This window comes from Phyllostomus discolor, chromosome 6 (genome assembly GCF_004126475.2).
Source record: "Phyllostomus discolor isolate MPI-MPIP mPhyDis1 chromosome 6, mPhyDis1.pri.v3, whole genome shotgun sequence".
NCBI lineage: Eukaryota > Metazoa > Chordata > Mammalia > Chiroptera > Phyllostomidae > Phyllostomus > Phyllostomus discolor.
Window position 1 is genome coordinate 17,045,754 of NC_040908.2, and position 20,898 is coordinate 17,066,651.

General features: G+C 45.4%; 1 protein-coding gene across 2 annotated transcripts in view; it reads left to right on the forward strand.

The window, feature by feature from the left end:
• Nucleotides 1-19,518: 19,518 nt before the first annotated feature.
• Nucleotides 19,519-20,898, forward strand: part of LCLAT1 (lysocardiolipin acyltransferase 1) — a 150,585-nt gene continuing 149,205 nt past the window's right edge. Inside the window, exon 1 of one of the 2 annotated variants that reach the window (XM_028517438.2) lies at nucleotides 19,519-19,684. The gene's annotated coding sequence lies outside the window, so the exon portion shown is untranslated. Of the gene's footprint in view, nucleotides 19,685-19,721; nucleotides 19,883-20,898 lie in introns of those variants that run through there. The other variant, XM_036027799.1, reaches the window with a different exon arrangement.

The following is a 20,898-nucleotide window of genomic DNA, read 5'->3' on the forward strand; positions in this document are numbered from 1 at the left end:
TAAGACTCTGCAAAGGGCTCACAGATGTGGAGGGGTACAGAGATCATGAGACGAAATGGTTCCCTGCTTGGGAGGGCCATTTGCTTCTTGGGGGTTGAGGGTGGGAAGTTGCATAGACACAGCTGAAAGCTGTTTAACAGCCAGCCAGACTGTGACCATGCTTTGGTGAAGTTATAAACAAGAAGTAATGGGAACACAAAACAGAAACTAATTAGCAAGCCTGGTTGGGGAGGATAGGTGGAAAGTAAGCTTACAAAAGAGGGAGGGAGGAAAGTGCTCTGTACCTGGGTCTTGGAGAACGAGTGGGATTTAGTACAGTGAGGACAAGAGAGGGAACGCATCACAGAACTGAGTGTAAAGACCTGGAAGTGGAAGAAGTTGTGTGGAGATGAGTCCCACTCGTGTGGGACCCACTGATGTGACTGGAACACGAAACACACCTGGTAGTGGTGGGGGATGGGATACTGTCAGCTGCCAGGTGTTCACCTCCAGGCTGTCTCTCAAAGAATCCCCTTCAGACCCAAAGAACAGCCCCTGAAACCTGCAGCAGTTGACACTGGGGGTCCCACTGCATTGGTGAAATGACTGCCTCCTTGCCCCATCCGTGAAAGGCAATTTCTCCCCATCCACCCCTATTGTCCCTGAGAGTGTCCAGTAGCTTTTTCTGCCTCCTCTTAAATATGGACAGGTCAAGAATATTTCGTTGCTTGGTGATTGAACCAAGAATCACCTGACACTTGAGGAAAGCACCAACATAAACACAGATGAGCTAAACACACAGAAAAAGGAACTCAGAAGACAAAGAGGCAATCCATGAAATAGAGGGCAGAACTTTAAAAGGAGATATTAAAAGACAGTTTACCTATAAAACAAGAATAGGATGCAATTAAATGAGATCACAGAACAAAAAACAATTCTTGAAATTCAGAAGTTGCAGAAAAAAATTTCATAGAAAGTTGGAAAATAAAGTTAATAAAATCTTCAGAAAGTCGAAAAATAATTAAGACAATGATATATGAGGGAAAAATAAATAAGCTTCATCCCAGAAGGTCTGATAAGAAGAATCTGATATTAATATTTGAATAAGTATTTTAATAAATAAACCGACCAAACTTAGTGAATAAAAATATAGAATTCCCAGTTACTTTTGAATTTCAAAATTTTAGATAAACAATTATTTAGGGTAAGTATATCCAAAATATTGCATGGAACATATTTACATTGAAAAATATTGTACAGTATACATTTATAATAAAAATATATTCATTGATTCCCTGAAATTCAAGTTTAACTGGGAATTCTGTACTTTATCTGGCCACTCGACTGGTAAAGATAGAACAAATAAGTTTTAACAAAGAAGTTAGTAACCAAATAATTCAATTTTTTTCAGAACTGAATAACATACACGCCCAGAATTAAAGTCTCACTGAACGTTAAGAAAAATGAATTTTAAAGGATCCACAGAATGGCATTGGATTTCTCAAGAGCAACTGGGGAAACTAGAATGCAATTGATATACTTTCCAAAATTTGGCGAGAAAAAATTGTTTTCATCCTACAGTTCTATAACTAGGCAACCTACTAATCAGGTATGAGGGCAGAATCAAGATATATTCAGAAACGCAGAAATTCAGGAGACTTGCCTCCCCTGTGCCCTGGGTTGGATAGTTACCATATATGTGCTCCATCACACTGACGGGTAAACCGAGGACAAGTAGAACCCAAGACCCAGGCAGCACTGGGTCCACGGCACAGGAACAGCCAGGGGGACGGGCAGGAGGAGGGCTCTGTGACAGCACGCCGGTGGCGAGTAGAAGCAGGTGGCATGTTTTCCCTTATGGGTCTTTTGGTTCTGTTTGATATTTAAACAATGTGCAGGTATTATTTGGCTTTCAAAACTATTAGAAGAGAACATTTTAAACAAGAAAGTATAACGTTAGGTTGTGAAAGTAATGCCGGTGGCGTTTTGGTGACTGGACCGAGAAGAATGGCATCAGGACACGAGGGAGCTCAGTTCAGAGACTCCTGTGATGGATGATCTCGGTGAGGTGGAAACCAGAGGATAGCTGAAAGTCACCGCTCCGTGTTTTTGATGTGCAATGCAAGCGATACCTCCAGGCTCCTCTCTCAGTCTGAATCCCGTCACTCTCTCTGCTAGTCCCCGCATGCTCCCCTCTGCCAGCCACCAGGCTCGCATTCTGAGGCACGGCATGTGTAGCGATCATGAAGGGACCCGAGGTGTGGACATGTAGGCACCTGGCAGAGGAGCCGTGTAAGATCAGGGTCCAGTCCCCAAGCTGGCGGCAGGGAGTGGGTAGGGGCTCCCTCCGATGCTGTTAGCTAGTTACATCGGGGCCAGAGCCTAGCCTTAGGTTCGCTCTTCACACAACCATGTGCTACATGGCTGCTACCTCACCCCCTTCAGGGAAGGCCAGTGTCTGAATCCAATTTCAGGACGCCGACGCTGGAAGCCAGAGCTTGCTGGTCATTTTCATAATTTTTGCCAGTTACCCATAGTCTCTCTTAATCATATTCTTCCCTTTCGTTGAATTCCTTCATTCCTTTTTTGCCTGTGCTGTTGACATTGGCTATGGCAATGGAATTTTCCAGTTTCATAGAAACTTTAGCAGTTTTGAGGCTATGGCTGCTCAGTAAACTTTGCTTCTGTTCTAGCCTTAGCCCTGGAGCTCTTGATGAAACAAACATTTTCCAGGCTGCAGGGTTTCTCCAACAGTGGTCAAAGCACAGATGACCACTCCATCGGTTAGCTAGCAAAGACCTCCATTGTGGATTGATGTGGGTTGTTCTGACTAATGTGGCTCATTTTGTAAAGAACTGTAAGCAACTAATGACAACAGAAGTGGGTGTGGGGATAATAATAGGGTCAGATGACCATTTAAGGCAGCAAGATATTGTCAAGTGAACAAAGCAGGTTACAAATCACCGAGTGCGGCTTGGCTCCATTTTTCTTAACATGAATGCCTGTGTGCACACACGTGTGTGCATGCATACACACACAAGGACTGTCAAACAGTGATTCCCTAAGACTGGGGGGTTTATGGAAGATTTATAGTTTTTATTTTTGCTTGCTCGGTTTTTCCAATTTTTTTCAAGCTAACATGTGTTATTTTGTAATAATAAGAAAAACAAGTTACTTAAAAACATAAATAAAAACAGCAAGATCCTATTCAAAAACACCATATGTTTTTGAATTCCGAATATCCCTCCATGAAAGGCCAAGGGCCAGCCTGGCTGGTGGGGGGACCCAGTAACTGTGGGCGGTAGAGAGAGAATATTTCCCAGGTGGAAGCAGGGGACCTCCAGACAGAGGAACCAGCAGCCTGCAACCATCCGATGGGCGGCCAGAGAGCTGACAACACGGAAGAGACAGAGGCCTAGATTAAAGTTGCTCTCAAAGCCAGGCACATTCATTCATTTATCTGCTGAGCACTCACGTTGAGCCAGCACTGTGCTGAGAACCAGGGCGATGGGAGCAAGGGCGCCAGGGTGGCCCTGGGCAGGGCCCGTCATGCAAGTTTTGCTGACAGAGCTAGGAGGTAGGTCAGCCTGCAAGGCCTCACGGTCCCCGAGAAGAGGAGTCATGCTGGGCTCCACCTGGAAGGAAGAGGGACTATGCAGTGGCAGTGAGGGTCTGCCCCACCAGGACCCTCCGTCCAGCCTCCACGCAGCACTTCCTGCATGAAGCCACGTTGCCAGGTTTGTCAGGAAAACCAGGTGGCTAGGATGATGGTTATGTTTCATTTCTACATATTTCTTAATAACGTGCCAATATGCAAAGCACTTTTGCATACATTACCATCACAATAATGTTGTGGGTAGGATAAAGCATCTACTGTTACTGCAGCAGAGTAAATGGAGGCTCAGAGAAAAGAATTGCCCGTATTTGGGTAGTGGTTGGGTCAGGGCTGGTCCGACATGTTGTTTTCAACACCTCGAGTCCCAGGTGGTTGGTATACCTGGAGATGGCACTGGCTCCCGCACGTCTCACAAGACTGCCCCCATTTCAGATGCCAGTCGTTGACGGCAAGTCCAGACCTTTACTTCTGACGGACTGGCTGTAAATCCAAGGTTCCCAGGACCCCCTTCCTGGATTCCATTAGTTTGCTAGAGTGGTTCACAGAACTCAGAGAAACATTTCACTTACTAAATTATTACAAAAGGGCATACATCTGGAATAGACAGATGGAAAAGAAGCATAGGGCGAGGCATGTGGGAAGGGGCCTGAAATGTCCATGACCTCTGGGTGTGCTATTCTTCCCACATGTCCACGTGTTCATCAATCCGGAAGCTCTCTGGACCTTGTCATTTTGGGTCTTTATGGAGGTTTTATTACATGGGCATGCTTGATTCAATCATTGGCAATTGGTAACTGAGGTCAGTTCCAACTTCTCTTCCCTCCTCAGGGGGGTGGGCCCGAAGACTCCAACCCTCTATTCCCAGGGTGTTTACCCTGGCCACCAGCCCCCGCCCTTAGGTTGCCGAGGGGCTTTCCGAGAGACCACCTCATTAATATAAAAAAAGGTTCCAAGGTTTTTAGGAGCTGTGTATCAGGTACCAGAAAGAAGATTAAATATACATTTCTTATTCTAAATCAAAATATCACAGCTGGAAACATGCTTTTCAGGCCTATAGTCTAATACTCTTTCTGCTATATTGTCTCATACTTATTTTTGTCATTCATCCATTTATTTCCCCAACATTTACTGAGTGCCCTACAGCATGGGAGGCACCATGCTAAGTACCGGGATTCAGATACAAAGGCATTTACACTTTCAACCCTCCTATGTCCAGATAATCAATTACCAGCCCCAGTAACTATGTTCTAGTCTCTGACCTAGATCAATGACTCTCAGTCTTCAATGAACTTAGAATTGCTTGGGTAGTTTTTAAAAATATCAGTGCCCAGGCCCCATCCCAAACCAATACAGTTAAGATTTCTGCTATTTTAAAAGCTCCCCAGGCTATTGTAATGTGTAGCCAAAGTTTAGAACCAAGGTTCTTGAGAGTAAGCATGAAGCGTGACCATTTTAGCTACCTTATGGGAAGCAGCAGAAGTTGCAAATACCTGTGAATCACGTAATTCTAACAAGACTTCTCTGTTAGAGAAGGTTTTGCCCTCAGATACTCCCTGAGTGGTGGGAACTAAGTTGAGTCTGGTGGGCGATGACTTTGAAATAGGATAGTCCAGGAGAGCGAGTGTTCTGGACGGCCACCAGAGGCCCCGATGCATGCCTCAACCTCACACTAGAGAGAACTTGCTCTATGTACAAGGACTTCACTTGGCTCTTCACTGCCATTACTATTTTCTGAGTTGTTGTTATGCAAGTAGAGATAAATGGGTAGAAGAAGGAGCTGAGAAGCACTAGAGGAGGCTTAAAGAGGATCTTATGCTTTTACCAGCTAGGAAATTGAATCCCAGAGAGAGGAAATGACTTGAAACAATTAGAGAACAGTGCAAAACAGGACATGATTCAGTGCCAAAATATGGCTGCGGGCCAGAACTGCCTCCTCTCGGTGCTTTTGAGGACTAGTGGTTCACCATGGGTCAGAGTGTGCTAGCACTTTCCTTCTAGGTTGATTGACATTCACATTTTCATCTCCCCAGGGGCATTTAGCTGGAGCAAGTTCATAAGCTAAATTAGATAAAGGTGGACAGGAGAGGAAGAAGGGAGGAGAAAGCAATTTCCATCTGCTAAGCGTTTACTGAATGTAGCACCTTACAGCAGCTCCACAGGCAGAAACAATTTATTACTCTCATTGTACAGATGAGAAAACTGAGGCTCAGGGAAGTTAAACTAATTTGCTTGAAGTCACAGAGTTGATGCGTAGCAATGGAACTCAAATGTGTCTGTCTCCTTCTGCTGTATTTACCATGTATGAAACCATGGCTATGTCTTTTTTTTTAAGATTTTATTTATTTTTAGACAGAGGAGAAGAGAGGGAGAGAAACATCAGTGTGTGGTTGCCTCTCACATGCCCCCTACTAGGCACCAGGCCCACAATCCAGGCATGTGCCCTGACTGGGAATCGAACAAGTGACCCTTTGGTTTATAGGCTGGCGCTCAACCCATTGAGCCACACCAGCCAGGGGCTATGGCTATAAGTCTTAAATTCACTGTATATTGGCAATGCACCTGCTGGTCTGCGAACTAGACAGTACTTTCTGGCGACAAACTGAGGCTTGCGGCATCTGCTATCCTTTCCCATCATACTTTTATTTATTGGTTTATTTATTTCTATTTCCCTAATTTAACTGATGTGACTGACATAAGCTGGATGTAATCATCTAATACGCATGGCCTGGGGCAGAAAAGGTAGATGGAGAGATCAAGAAATGGAAGTTAACCCGAGGTGAACTTCACAACCTGCATCAGAAGCCTAAGACCATCAAGGGTGGAGGCCACCCCAGTAGACAGTGTCCCATAAAGAAAATGGAAATGTGGACTTTTTCTTAAGACATTTTCAATGTATCTAGGAACAGAAGATACTGTTTTTTAAATACACAAAAACACATAAATGATGGCAACGTGGGTACACTTTCTTCTTTTGTGGAAACCCTGGACTGGAAACAGTTTTGGGCTTCTTGACCGGCCAGGAGCATCGTTCTGCTTTATTCCACCAGGGTGGACCGAGCGCGGGGCATCATCAGTGGAAAGGGCTCTGTGACCTCAGGTACAACGGTCAGTATTCCCGTCATTGTAATAATGGGAAAGTTTCCCCATGCTTGCCTTTCTTCCTTCCTTCTTTCTTTTTTTTTCTTTGCCTTTTTTTGTTATTTGGTCTTTATTTGCTTGCTTGATTCTTATTGGTTCATGAGCATCGTCTCTCAACACCAGTCAACAAAATGAACCAGCTTGGATTTCCAAGAAACCTGAGTAACACATTTATGCCCGATCCTGTGTTTTGGTTTGCATTTTAGAGTCTGGGATGCTTATGGCTGAGAATCCTTGGAGATGAGGCCTATTCACTACCTTGTTGGCTCCCTGCAGCATTTTTCTTAGATGTTCTTCTCTCCCTCTCTGGTGAAGAAAATGTTGATTTTCAGGTTCTAGAAAACAGAATATACTTTGGGATACTCAGAAACCTTGGGTTGTCAGGAAGTCTAAAAGGGGGAAAGGTGAGGAAGTGCCCATATGCTGAGCATCTAACCACGCACTCTCAGCTCTAAGGGGTGAGTATTCTCATCCCCGATGTAGGGAAGGGAGGGTAAAGGAAATGGCACTTTATCACAGGCACAGGTGTCAGCATCAGATGAACACACCTGGCTGTGCGTCCCGGCTGCCCAGTCTCTGAGCACCAGGGTTTTTTCTAATTTAACTTAATAGCTTTATTAAGGGATAGACATATAACATACTAATACTCCATATACGTATGGAGTGTGTGGAGTATTCAAGCATGCACTTTGATAAGGTTCGTTGTATGCGTTTACCCATGAAACCATTACCCAGCGAAGGTCATCACAACCATCATCCCCGAAGTTTTCCCCTGCTCCTTGGCAGGCCCTCTCTTCCCTCCTCTTCACCCTTGTCCCTGGCAACGCGGAGTGGCTCTCTGCTTGTGTGTAGTAGGCACAAATAATGGGCCCCCCAAAGATGTCCATGTCCTAATTCCTGGAACCTGCGAATGTTACCTTGCATGAAAACAATGGACTTTGCAGGTGAGATTTTCCTGGGATCCTGTAATCCCAAGGGTGCCTGCAAGGGGAGAGGGAGGGAGGCAGGAGGGTCAGAGTCAGAGGAAGGGGATGAGGGTTGCAGGGGTTGGGGTCAGTGAGAGACGTGCAGATTAAGGAAGAGCCGGAAGCGAGGGATTCAGGTGGTTCTCAGAAACTGGAAGAGGTGAGGGAGGAGCGATCTCCCTCTCCTGGGAGCGTACTCAAGCCTTTCCCTCCCCCACTTCCTCCCCCCAGGCTGTCACCTCTGCCTTTCTGCCCCCTAAGCTCTGAGAGCCCTTCTTCAGCCTCTGCAACTTGCTTCTGAGCCTGCTCAGCCCAGCTGGCTCATTTCTACTACCTCTGCAACTTCCTAAATAAACTTTCTCTTGTAATTAGGAAAAGGAGAAAAAAAAAGGAAGAAGAAATGGGAAGAGGAAGAGGAAAGAATTGTCTCCTAGAACTTCCAGAAGGACGCGCGCCGTGCAGCCTACAGGAGTGCTGACCCCCTTCGTTTAGCTCAGTGAAACCCAGTGTGACAGGCTGAATCACGGTCCTCAAAAATACCCAGGTCTTCGTTCCTGTCCCGTATTACTGTTACCTTATATGGAAAAGGGGTCTTTTCAAAGATACTTAAATGAAGAATTTTAAGATGGGAAGATTAGTCTGGATTACTTGGGTGGGCCTTACATGTAATCACAAGTGTCCTTTTCAGAGGGAAGCGGAGGGGGATTTTGCTATGGGAAAGGAGGTGACGAGATGCAGGACACAGAGATCGGAGTGGTGTGTTTAGATAGAGAAAAGGGCCGCCCACCAAGTGATAGCAATGGACACTAGAAGCAGAAAAGGCAAGGAAATGGATTCTCCCCTCACAGCCCCCAGGAGGGACCAGGGCGGCCAACGCTGTGACTTTAGCAGGATAAAATTGATTCTGGATTTCTGACCTCTAGACCTGTAAGATAATGAATTTGTGTTTTTTTGTTTTTTGATTTATTTATTTATTTATTTGGGGGGAGAGGAGAAGGGAGAAAGAAAGAGAGGAAGAGAAGCAGCCGTGTGTGAGAGATGCAGAGATTCATTGCATGCCCCCAGCTAAGGACCTGGTCTGCAACCCAGGCATGTGCCCTGACTAGAAAACCAACCGGCAACCTTTCAGTTTCTAGCATGGCACTCAATCCACTGAGCCACACCAGCCGGGGCTAATTTATATTCTTTTAAAGTCCCTAAGTTTGTGGTAGTTTGTTACAGCAGCAGTAAGCAACTAACATTGAGCCTCAGTTTTACATCTGTAAAATTAGAACAATATATCATTTTTAGGGTTATAGTGAAATTCAATAATTTAGTTTGCAACAGATAGAGTTCTTTTCCTAGAATGTCCCTTATTTTCCTTTCTCTTCAAGCCTGAGGCACGTGGTCTTTGTCATGACTTAAGTCACACTAACAGAGGTGGCCAACACGAGCAGGGAGATCTGTTTGCTTTGTGGGAACTCTGGGGACATATGAGCTCCTTCTAGGGAGGGACAGTAAGACCTGACAAACCAGTCCAGGACCCACAACGGTGCAGAGCTGATCCCTAGCTAGAGAGGGCAAAGAGGTAGGAAACCACCAAGGTAAGCAGGTTATGGAGGAGGGTTTTGTTTCACAATGTAAGTCTTATTATTATTCAGGTAAGGCAAAGCCAACAGATCAGAAGGCCACCATTGAAAAAATAGCTTGTTACAGTTCCCAAGAGGAGGGAGCACACACCAACCTGGGGGAGGGGATTGCCCACAGTGAAGCCCCAGGGTCAGTCAGGGGTCAGAGGACGGAGAAAGCCTTTGTCTTGATTTCCAGGGAAAGGAACAGGGGAGCCAGAGTAGGCAGATTTAGGGTTAGTTAGTTTGGGTAATTTCAGCAGGCTCTGAGGTCCAGCAGCTGTTCCCAGTTACCTGGTACCTGGCCTTGGGGTGATTAGGGCAGGGAAAATTGGCCAGGTTATAAAAAGCCTGATAGATGGGGTGCATGTGTGTGTGTGCACCCATGTGTCTGTCTCTGTGTGTCTGTCTGTCTGTTTGTGTCTGTGTCTGTCTGTCTGTGTGTGCTGAGCTCTGGGTAGGTTAGTCTGCATAAGGAAGGCACATTCCCAGGCAATTGTTTGCTCTCTCTTGGGACTGAGAACCCAGATGCCACAGAATCAGTAATAGAGAAATAAGAACATATAGTCAATACATTTTTCTGGATGTCCATCCCAAATGGATTATGTGGACATCAGGGGCAATTCAGTGGGGTCATAAACAGACATTGAATTAAGTCTTCAAGTTCATTTCCATTCAGAGAAACAACAGGGGAGAGGTAACAGACATTTTTTAAATGGAATGATATATGTATGTATTTATTTAATTTATTTTCTCCTTTTCTTTTTTCTTAATTAATTGATTTTAGAGAGGGATAGAGGAAAGGAGGGAGGGGAGGGGGGAGAAAGACAGAGAGATTGCTTTGTCATTCTACTTATTGATGCATTCATTGGGTGATTCTTGTGCGTGCCCTGACTGCGAATAGAACCCACAACCTCGGCATATCTGGACAATGCCCTAACCAACTGAGCTACCTGGCCAGGGCTATTTTTTTCCTTTTCTTATTTTTTATTGAATTTATTGGTCTGACTTTGGTTAATAAATATATATAGGTTTGAGCTGTTGTACCATCTGCATATTGCATTGCGTGTTCACCCCAAGTCAAGTCTCTATCCATCACCATTTAACCTCCTGTACTCTTGCCAACCTCCCCAACCCCCTTCCCTCGGATAATCACCACACTGTTCTCTGGGAGGTTTTCTTAATCCCTTCACCGTTTCCACCCAGCCCCCACCTGCGCCCCTCCGACAGCTGTCAGTCTAACAAACATTTGTTATTGGAAGGTGGCAGAAATAACTTCTCAGAGAGGGACAATTGGCTCAAGGGTTCACCTACAGCCTAGGATGTGAGAAACACGTTTGGTTACTCAATTTCTATTTCCATTCCTTTTTTTTTTTTTTGCCAGTTCTACCTATGGAGTCTAGAAATTCAGATGCTTGCCTTCTCGGACTCCTTGCAGATAAAGATGGTCATGCGACTCTGTTCTAGCCAATGGGACGATTAGGGACATTTGTTGGGGGAACTTCTGGGAAGGTCTTTTCCTCCTGGATAAAACAATAAAACATCACAAGGAGAATACATTTTCCTCAGTTTACTGTTTTCTGCCTTTGGATATAATCAATGATACTTGGCATTGTGGTAACCGTCTTGTGACCGTGAAGCAGCCAACATGAATATTTAAAGTCCATATGCTAAGGCAGGCAGGGCAGAAGGTTGGAAAGAACCTGGTCCTTGTGTCATCTTTGAGTCGTATAACGAATTCTGAGATTGCTTACCTCTATACTTCGGAGTTCATAATAGTGAACATCCCTGTGGTTTAAGCCATTGTAATGTAAATTGAGTTTGCTGTTCCTTAAAGCTGAAGGCACCACATCCTGCTGGAGAGGTTTTGTGTTAACTAGCACGAGGACAAACATATGTGTCGATGTTGGTTGACTTGCTTGTCACCAGGGTTCTAAATTTACTTTCTGGCGTTTTTATCTATTTGGCCTGAGTGAAACTTGGGTCCATCAATGAATGTCAGGGTTTTGGCAAGAAACAAAGGGAACATTCAGAAGGGATGGCCAAAGGGATTATTGCAAAGGTGGAGTCAGGGCGCAGGGGAATTAAGGGAGGCTGATGAAGCACTCCAGGGCTAGATATAATACATTAGACTACCGCAGGGCGGGCCCTGCCTGAAGGGACCAGGGGAGGGAGTGGGTCCTGAAACTCAGTGCAAGCTGAGCGGTGGGTGGGAGCAGTGCTGTGGCCTCTGGCGAAGTAGAAAGCTTCACCGCCCTGCAGCCCCACGGTGCGGAGTGCGGCAGGGAGCCAAACTCCTTGATCTCTTCCTCAGGCCACTCTGCGGGCTCCCGCAGTGCCTCTCCACTGGCTGAACCCCACCAGAGACCAAGCGTCAGGGAGCCAGGAGACGTGAGCTGGACAGGTCAGAACAGAGTGTGTTGGGGTGGGGGGGAGGGCGGGACGTGTGTGGCGGAGGACAAGGGGCCAAAGAGAATGTCAGAATTCAATGCCGCACCACCGGTTTGTGTTACTGTAAACTTGTCAGATTTTCTAAACCGTTCCTTCTAGCACTAAGACTCCTGAACTACTGAAGACAAGACTGCCGCTCAGGAAATCAAAACCTTTCATTTCAAATGCCTTTTGGATTCCAGAATATCTCTGGGTAATAAGAGCATGCTACGTGCCAGTCACAGGGATTTTTGCCAGCAGGGACGATGGGGGCTTTCAGCACTGGGACCGGGGGGGCCTCCGGTTTGGTGTCCGAGGTCCGAGGCCTCTGCCAACGCAGCGCCGCCTGCTCCGTCCACGCGTTCCCACCGAGGAGAGCCATTCCGATTGTTTTGGCAGCGCCTCCTGGCTCTTTGCTGAGATCCGTTATTGAGGACACATTTTACCTCATTAACATCACATTTTGAAGAGGAGGAAGCGATGGCATGGGCAGAGAGAGTATCCCACTAATTATAAAAGCACAATGAGAACAAGGACTTGGGTTTCCTGTCTGTCACCCCGTCTCCCTGAGCACTGCAGAGAGTGGCCTGTTAAATGTGACTATTAAATCAATGGCTCATGAAGTGGAACCGTTCGTAGGAGTGTGGAGGTTCAGAGCTGTGGGGGAAATTACCCTTCTGGGCAGCAGAGCAGGTTAAACACCAGCGCTGAAGCTCACTGGCGCCTCAAAGCAGCTTTTAATTTTTTTTTCTCCCCCGAATTAAAAGAGTAATACCTACATCTGGCTAAAATGCAGACCGTACAGAAGGAAATACTTTTATGTGGCAGTGTACGGAGGTCCAATTTCTCTTCCCAGAAGCAACTACTGCCGTGGTTTCTCTGCTGTGTAGCCTTCCCAGATGTTCTAGCATGTGCACTCATAAGTAGTCTCTGAAAAAATGGAGATTTACTAGCATGTATGTTGTGTTGTAGTGCATGCTGTTGGTGCCCCTCCCAGATGGGGGCCCATCCCCCCGCTGCTGTGAGCATTTGTAGCTAATGGCACATAGCTGCCCCCTTTCTCCAAGGACCCCCCTCAGCCAAACAGGAGCTGCTTTGGCCCACGCATCAAGCATGCCTGCTCTCAGGTAGCCCACAGCCAGTAACTGGCTGATTAGGATTATAAGGGGTTGGCTCCCTCGTCCAAGTGGTATATAATTCATGCTTCACAACCTCCCATGAGATCAGGCTAAAGTAAATTTCCAGCTGACACCAGATCCTAATCTAATTTATCTCTCCTGCCACGCATCCTGCTTCTATCACTTCTCTCCTTTTGAGAACATTTCCTTTAAAAATTAATCTGCATCAGAGTCCCTGCTTCCGTAGCTGCTTCTGGGAAACATATTCTAAAGATTGGATTCTGAAGAAAAATCATTTGACGGCAGGAAGGCCACGAGGATCCACCCCATTGCCAGTAGGGAGAGGAAAATTGAGTGCCCCTGGTGTGCTGTGGCAGATTACCCCTGGTGAATCAGAAAAGGGTGCAGATCAAAGAGGAGGCACTGGCTGGTGTAAAGTCTCTGGTGTTTGAGGGGTACCGGGGAAAAGAGCATTTATAGAGATTGTGGAACTGGGTAACTGATGCTAAGTAAGCAGTGAGTGAGAGTCAGAAGCCTTCTGTAGCAGCGCTTAAAGAAGGTCTCATATGCAAACAGAGGGCAGCCAGAGCTGAAGACTGGACCTAGGGTTCAGCTGTCAGAGTTGCAAAACTTCACAGAAAGCTGAACTCTCAGCCTAGGCAAATCTCCAATGCCAAAGTCATGGCCTTGATAGAGAATAGAACTCTGAGATGACAAGAGGTAGCAAGTTTCAGTGAGGCTGTGAAGAAAACGAACCCTAGTGCTCTGTTGGTGGGAATGTTATTTTTGTGTGTGTGTGTGTATGGGTTTGTTTTTTTTTTTTTTTTTTTGTAAGAATGTTAATTTGTGCAGCCACTATAGAAAGTAGTATTGAGGCTCCTCAAAAAATTAAACCCACCCTGGCTGGTGTGGCTCAGAGGCCTGAGTGCAGGCTGCGAACCAAAGCATCGCAGGTTCGATTCCCAGTCAGGGAACATGCCTGGGTTGCAGGCCATGGCCCCCAGCAACCGCACATTGATGTTTCTCTCTCTCTCTCTTTCTCCCTCCCTTCCCTCTTTAAAAATAAATAAATACAGTCTTTTAAAAAACGCAGTGGTTCTTGACTGGGGATGATTTAAAAAAAAATTAAACCCAGAATTACCATATAATCCAGCAATCCCACTTCTGGTTATAGATCCAAAGGAAATGCATCACTATCTTGAAGATATGTCTGTACTCCCATGTTTACTATCACATTATTTATAATATCCGAAACATGGCAACAACCTAAGAGCCCATTCATGGATAGATGGATTTAAAAATGTGTTACACACATATGTGTGTGCACAATGGAATGTTATTCAGGGAAATCCCATCATCTGTGACAACACGGATGATCGTTGAGGGTGTCATGCTAGGTAAAATAAGCCAGAGAAAAAAAGACAAATTCTGTGTGATCTAACTTCTACATGGAATCTAAAAAACAAATCACAGAAAGAGTAGACTGTGGTTGCCAGGGCAGAAGGAGGGGTGCGGTGGGAAGAACAGATGAAGTTGGTCAAATGGTGCGAACTTCCAGTTATGAGATAAGTAAGTTCTGGAGATCTAATATATAGCACGGCGACCACAGTTAACAGTGCTGTACTCTATACTTGAAAAGCGATGAGAGTAAATCTTAAAAGTTTTCACCATACACACACACACACACACACACAACTATGTGACATGATGGTTGTGTTAAGTAACCTTGTGTGGTAATCACTTCATGATATAGCCATATACCAAACCATTGTTTCACAATATATTGGTATATCGAATCATCACTTTGCATACTTTAAACTTACACAGTGTTATATGTCAATTATAACACGATAAAGCTGGGAGGGGAAGAAACTTGAGATTTGGGGTTGGGATGTCTGCGTAGACGGACTTGAGCACGTTGACCCTCAGGTTCCCCTGAGCCACCTGGGCCTACAGAAGTGGGCCTCTCTGCCTTGTGGGAAGACAGAGGCTCAAGGCAAGGATATACCTGGACGAGGTCAGTAGCAAATGGCTGAGATGGCTACTGAGGGGTATGGTCTGGAAGGAGCAAGCTTAGAAGACTGGAGACAAGAAAGCCTGGGATTGAGACCTAAGAGAGTGCACAGAAATTGGGAGGATTTTTTGTATGATGTGTTAATCACCCCGAAAGAGCATTCAATACAGCTTGAGAGAAGAGTGAAGGATAGGGCTGTGGTGTCAGAGAGACCTGCATTAAATCCCTGACTCTGCCATTCATTTGCTGTGAGACTGTGTGCAAATTTGCTTGACCTTCCTAAGTCTCATCATCCCCACCCATCAAAAGGATGTTTTGAGAATTAAATGATGTGCATGAAGGGCGAACATGGTGCCTGGCACACTATCGGTGCTTAATAAATGGTAGGTAGTCGTTATTTCAATCAATATACTCAACAGTCCTCAGAGGTAAGCACTAATAGCCAAGCGTTTCAAATGTGAAACTGAGGCCCAAGAGAATTAAGCGACTTAACCATATTTTTAAATTTACCAGCTTCTGAAAATAGGATTCAAATTAAGATCTGTTTGGCCTCTAAGTCCATGTATGGCTGTAACACTCTGACTCAGAGTAATTGCACTAGAAGTGAGATAAGACCAGGGCTTGCTACTCAGGGTAAATTCTTTCCTTTATAATTCTGAAGGGTTGAAGGAAAGGAAGATCTATAAACCTGACAAGCTCAGTGCCCGAAAGTGACCTACAGCACAATCTGATCACAGACTCCTAACAGGGTAGGTTAAGGTGAGTGGTCAGCCCCAGGCCTCTCACTCCCTGGGAAAGGTTTCTCTTTGTCTCCCGTAAGCCCTGTCTGTTGTTCTTGTGCAGGTAGGTTAACACACCTTGGAAGCGCCAGAGTAATCCTCTTCCTTTAGATTCCTGGGGAGGCTTAACCACCATCTGGGGAGCACATAATTAACTCCAAATGCATGAAAGGCACTGCAAAACTCCTCACTCATTCTCCAGAGCATTTTGAGATTTTGCCTCCTGCTCAAATAAACTCATAAAAATTCTCTCCAGGTTTGGATGCTCTTATGTCCACAAGGGAAAGATTATTCTCCCCCTTTTATAGATGAAGGGACTTGAGTATCGGAGCGAGTACCTGACCTGTCTAAAGCCATATCAAACAAAACAGGTGGGATTTAACTACTGTCTCTGTGCTACTTAAATGTTTCTTTTAGTAGGAGCAGGATTTGTAACAGGATTCATTTTAGGGCAATTCTATGGGGGAAAAATCTAAGAAACTATTATTCCATTGTTGACATAAGAACATGCAAACCTGAACAGAATTTTAATAAGAGTTTATTCAAGCCAAAACGGATGACAATTGCTGGGAAGCAAGATCACAAATGCTCCAGAGAATGACAGTTTTGTAGTTCCTTTTATGTATTTGATATTGAGGAGGGAATGTAAAGAAGGTTACATGAGAGTGGAAGAAAGCAAGGTGGAAATTGGATTCCAGGAGAGTTAACAAGGTGCTCTCTTGAAAGTAGGTAAGCTTATTTCAAAAGTGTGTTAACCCAGATGCCCCAAAACAATGGACAAGGCTTGCGGAAGGCAAAGATAAACCTTTTACTACAAAAGTTGTAGACCTGGGGTGTGACAACCCAGCATGACCTGCTCAGTTAGGAATTTATGATCAGATCACCCTGTGAGGTTACTTTCCATAGAACCCCTTTTTTATCCACACCATCAAGGATAGGGGGTTGAGAATAGTTTTACCCTCGTTCTTAATGCAAAGGACCTTCCTTACCAAGCATCAGTAAGTTATGAATAGAGTTATCACCTGATGTGGGACAAAGGTGTTTTCTGTACAATTTGAATTTTTTTGCTTCCTTGGCATTTACCTAACTTATAAAGTTTATGATCAGAGATGTTCATGATCCAATTGTATTATAAATTGATGTGTTATTATTATTATTATTATCTTCATCCTAGGGTATGTTTATTGATTTGAGAGAGAGAGGAAGTGAAAGAGAGAGGGAGACATTGAAGTTGCTTCCCATACTCACCCTGACAGGTGATGGAACCCATAACCTAGGTATGTGCCCAGACTGGGAATTGAACCCGTAACCTTTTGGTGTATGGGGAGGACACTCCAAATGACTGGAAAACCCAGCCAGGTTATAAGTTCATGTATTTTAAGTAGCATGTTGAACACACAGTACAAGTAATCAACATGGGAAATCCTAGCAGATACATATTACAGGAAATGTTCAGAAGGTCAGTTGTGCATTGTGAGGGTACCTTTTTTTGTAGGGGACTCCAGACTACTCCACTCCCCACCCCTCCCCAATCTTCTGGATGACATCAGCATAAATTTACCCAAATTGCAGTAGGGTGGTTTGGGCCTCTATCTGGTCATACCCTCGTTGGGACTTAGCTGGGTGCTTGAATGCCACACTCCTTGCATTTGTCCTGCAGTCTTTCCCCTTGTACCTTCTGTAATATTGTGATATAATAAGAAATATATATTTGGTCTTTGTCCCTATTCCTAGAATAGAGCTTCTGAAAACCTTGTATTTTGTTGAGGGGTGGGGATCTTTTGTTATTCATAACAAGTCCCTTTTAGCCTGAATGTATGCTCATGACTCTTTGAGGGCGGAGGCTGCTTGCCCGAAAATCCAACTCTGTGATTAGAGAGTTTAAACTTTGAACCCCACAGTTAGACTTGCAGGGAGGGGTGAGGGGGGGGGTTTGAGTTTATCACTAAAGGCCAATGATGTAATGAAATCCTCATGAAAAAAACACTAGCAATGGATTTCAAGAGCTTCCGGGTTGCTGAACACATTGAGGTGCTGGGAGGGCACACGCTTGGAGGGGGCGTGGAAGCTCCCCACTCCCTCCCACCTACCATACCTCACCCTATGTATCTCTTCCATTTGGCTGTTCCAAAGTCATATTCTTAAAATAAATTTGGATTCTTTCTAATACCAATAAAAGTAAAGTGTTTTCCTGAGTTTAGTGAGTTGTTCTAGCAAATTCAAACCCAAGCAGGGTGTCTGGGGAATACTCAGTTTATAGTGAGTGGGCCAGAAGTACTGCAGGCCTGGGCTTTGGATTAGTGTCTGAAGTGGGCGACACAACAGACTGAGCCTTAACCTGTGGGGTCTGCATTACCCGAGTAGTCAGCAGCAGAATTGAATTACATTGTAGGACACCCAGTTGGTGTCCACAGAGAATTGGAGAATTGCTTGGTGTAGAAAACCCACCCATGTGGTGGGTGTCAGAAGTGTTTGGGGTACAAAAAAGAGCTAAAACCCCTGGACCCCACAGTTTTCATCCTTTCTTTCAGGTTCCACCACTTCACCCAAAGAAAGACCAACAGCAAAAGGTGAAATGAGGAAATCAGGATGATTCATTCAAGTCAGTTAACCTTTATTCAACATCCACTATCTATGCAAATGCATAGAGTTCTTTTTCTCAGTTGGCAGGTCTATTCATTTACAAAGATGCAGAGATAAACTATTACATGATTTTGGATTTCAAAACCCATCTCCAGGGCCTTCAGCGTTTTTCCCCTGGTCTCTGACATTAAGAAACTTAAAACTTGTAGGAGTGGGGGAAAGAAAATTAGAGATCTTTAAAAGATCTCAATTGCAATCTCATTTTAAAGATAAAAATGTGGGTAAAGTTCACAGAAGTACCTGGCTTTTGTATTGGCGTTTCCCTCTGTCAGAGTTTAGCTTCCTTTCCTAATCATGCAATTTTAGCACATCCAAAATATTTCAATATTTCTGAACAAAATCGGAGAGTTTATGAAACCAACTTAGGAGCACAGGAACTTGATTCACAGAGAATTTGGGGATATAATTTAACTATGTTGGGGCTATGCATCCCTAACCTAGAATTATTGTTACAGCATACAGTTTGTGAGGAAATGAACCTTTGTACTTAAAAAAAAAAAACAACCCTCGCCGCGTGCCTTGTTCAATAAACTACTAAGATACATAAACATAACATGAATGACAGAGGCTATGTGTGTGATCTGTGGCTGTGTTTCATTATTTTAAACATTTGAATTCACTGAATCTTTGTTGAAGGTCAGCAGGAGGAAGACATTGTGTAGAAAATGGAGAGGTTTAACCGGTCCCCACCATTATGGTGCTTTAAAGTCTAGCAGGTTAGGGACCCACATGCCACAGCAGAAAGTGATGACTAGCTACCTTTTATCAGGGGTCTGAAGAAAGGGCTGTGGGTGCTCCGAGAAGGGAATGTTTCCCCAGCCCTAGGAAATACTGCTTGTGCTGGGGAGAGCTTGGCGCTGCGTATCGGGAATCTGCGTTCTAGAACGGGTTCTTCCTCTGATTTGCCCCGGGACTTGGTGCTAGTAAATCTGACTTGTAAATTAAACCTCCCAGGTTTGTTTTCCAATCTGAAACTTGAGGAGCTGGACGGGCCATCAGTTCACTGGGGCAATGGCCACTGTGAGATTTCCTCTACTCCTTCTCGCCCCTACAAGCCTCGCTCACTCTGTCCCTCCCGGCCAAGAGGCCAGGAGAGGAAATGAGCGCGGACCCTTTAAGGAAGCCCCTCTACTACAGGAGCCTGGGGTGCCCGGGGCAAGGGCGGGGTACCTAGGACCGGGGCTTCCCGTGTAGCCGGGGACGCCTACACGTCACCGAGCTCGCAGCCAATCAGTGTGAGGCCTGTTCGGACGCATTACTACGGCGACGGGCTGGACGCCTCCCGCTTCGGGATGAATTAGCGGCGGGTTCTGCGCTGAGGTTGTGACCCCGACGGATTCCCCGACTTGTGCACGCGCCCCCACGGTGTCACACGTTGTCTCCTGCTGGTCACAGGTGGGAGACTGGAACTGTCAGGTGGGGTTTACGGTGCGGGGAAAATGGCGGCAGCGGCCGAGGGATCCCCGAGTTGGAGGGGGAGCGGTACTACCAGCTCTTCCCCCTGAGCTTCGGGCCTCTCGGGCTGCTGCCCGGGTAACGGGCATTTGACCGGGAATTGGGATCGCGACGCAGCTGGTGGCGTTGCTGGCTCAGGTAAGGGGAGGCGCTGAGAAGCGACTCCCAGAGGCAGGCTGAGGTGTCGAGGGCCGCGGGGCCGCGCGTGCCGGGTCGCGAGGGCAAGGTGGCTGTGGGATGTGGGGGACCTGGTGTCCGGTCTCTGTTTACAGATGAGCATCAGCACCTTCCTGCGTCAGATCTGGGTGGGTCTGGGAGCCGCACCACCCGGAACGTAGTCTGAGCTCTGCCGTTGTTAAATCACGTGTGCAGAACATCCCAAGAGGCCACCAGGTGTGAGTTTTGGACGCGAGCTGTCCAGCACAGGGCATGGAGCTGCCTTATCTGTGTATTCTACAGGTACCAGACACCTACCTGTAAGTGCCAGAGTGACAGTGCCATAACAGAAAAGGTAGACCTTTCCCAGGGGCTGTGGCAAGTGTGATCATTAAGATCTATCCTAACTTCTGCGTGCCCACTTGAAGAAAGATAAAGAGAGGTGTCGTTTTCGTGGTGTTTACTTCTTTGTACTTACCTGGTTCAGGTGGGTGCATCAGGGACATTGCATCTGCCTTAGAAGCTTATTAACTATATTACATGTGCACATGGCTGTAATTAAGGCTTAGGTTTAGAATTCAGATTAAGCCCAGGAAAGTACTTTAAATAAGTACTGGTAAAGGTTTTATGGAGATGAAATACTGTCTTCTCATGTCAGCCACTTATTTATGCAAAGGCATTTTGGGTTAGTTTTCAAAAAACTTGATAAACTTGTCTTGATGAGAGTCCTTTTTGCAAAACTTACAATTTTGAGGGCAAAAGGAGATTATTCACTAAAAATTATTTTCTTTTTTAAGTTTGTATGGCCACATTGTACTTTGATGGGACAGATAAACATAATATTAAGGGACTTTTGGTAGCAGGCTTGCTTCTGTGGAGTGCCTTGTTCTGTTATTCAGAAAGCACAGTGGTGCTTTGTGTTTTGGTCATCAGAGGCCGTCTGTTGTCTTTGGAGTGCCTTCTCTGTGTCAGAGGCTGCTCCTACCTTTGAACTTGAG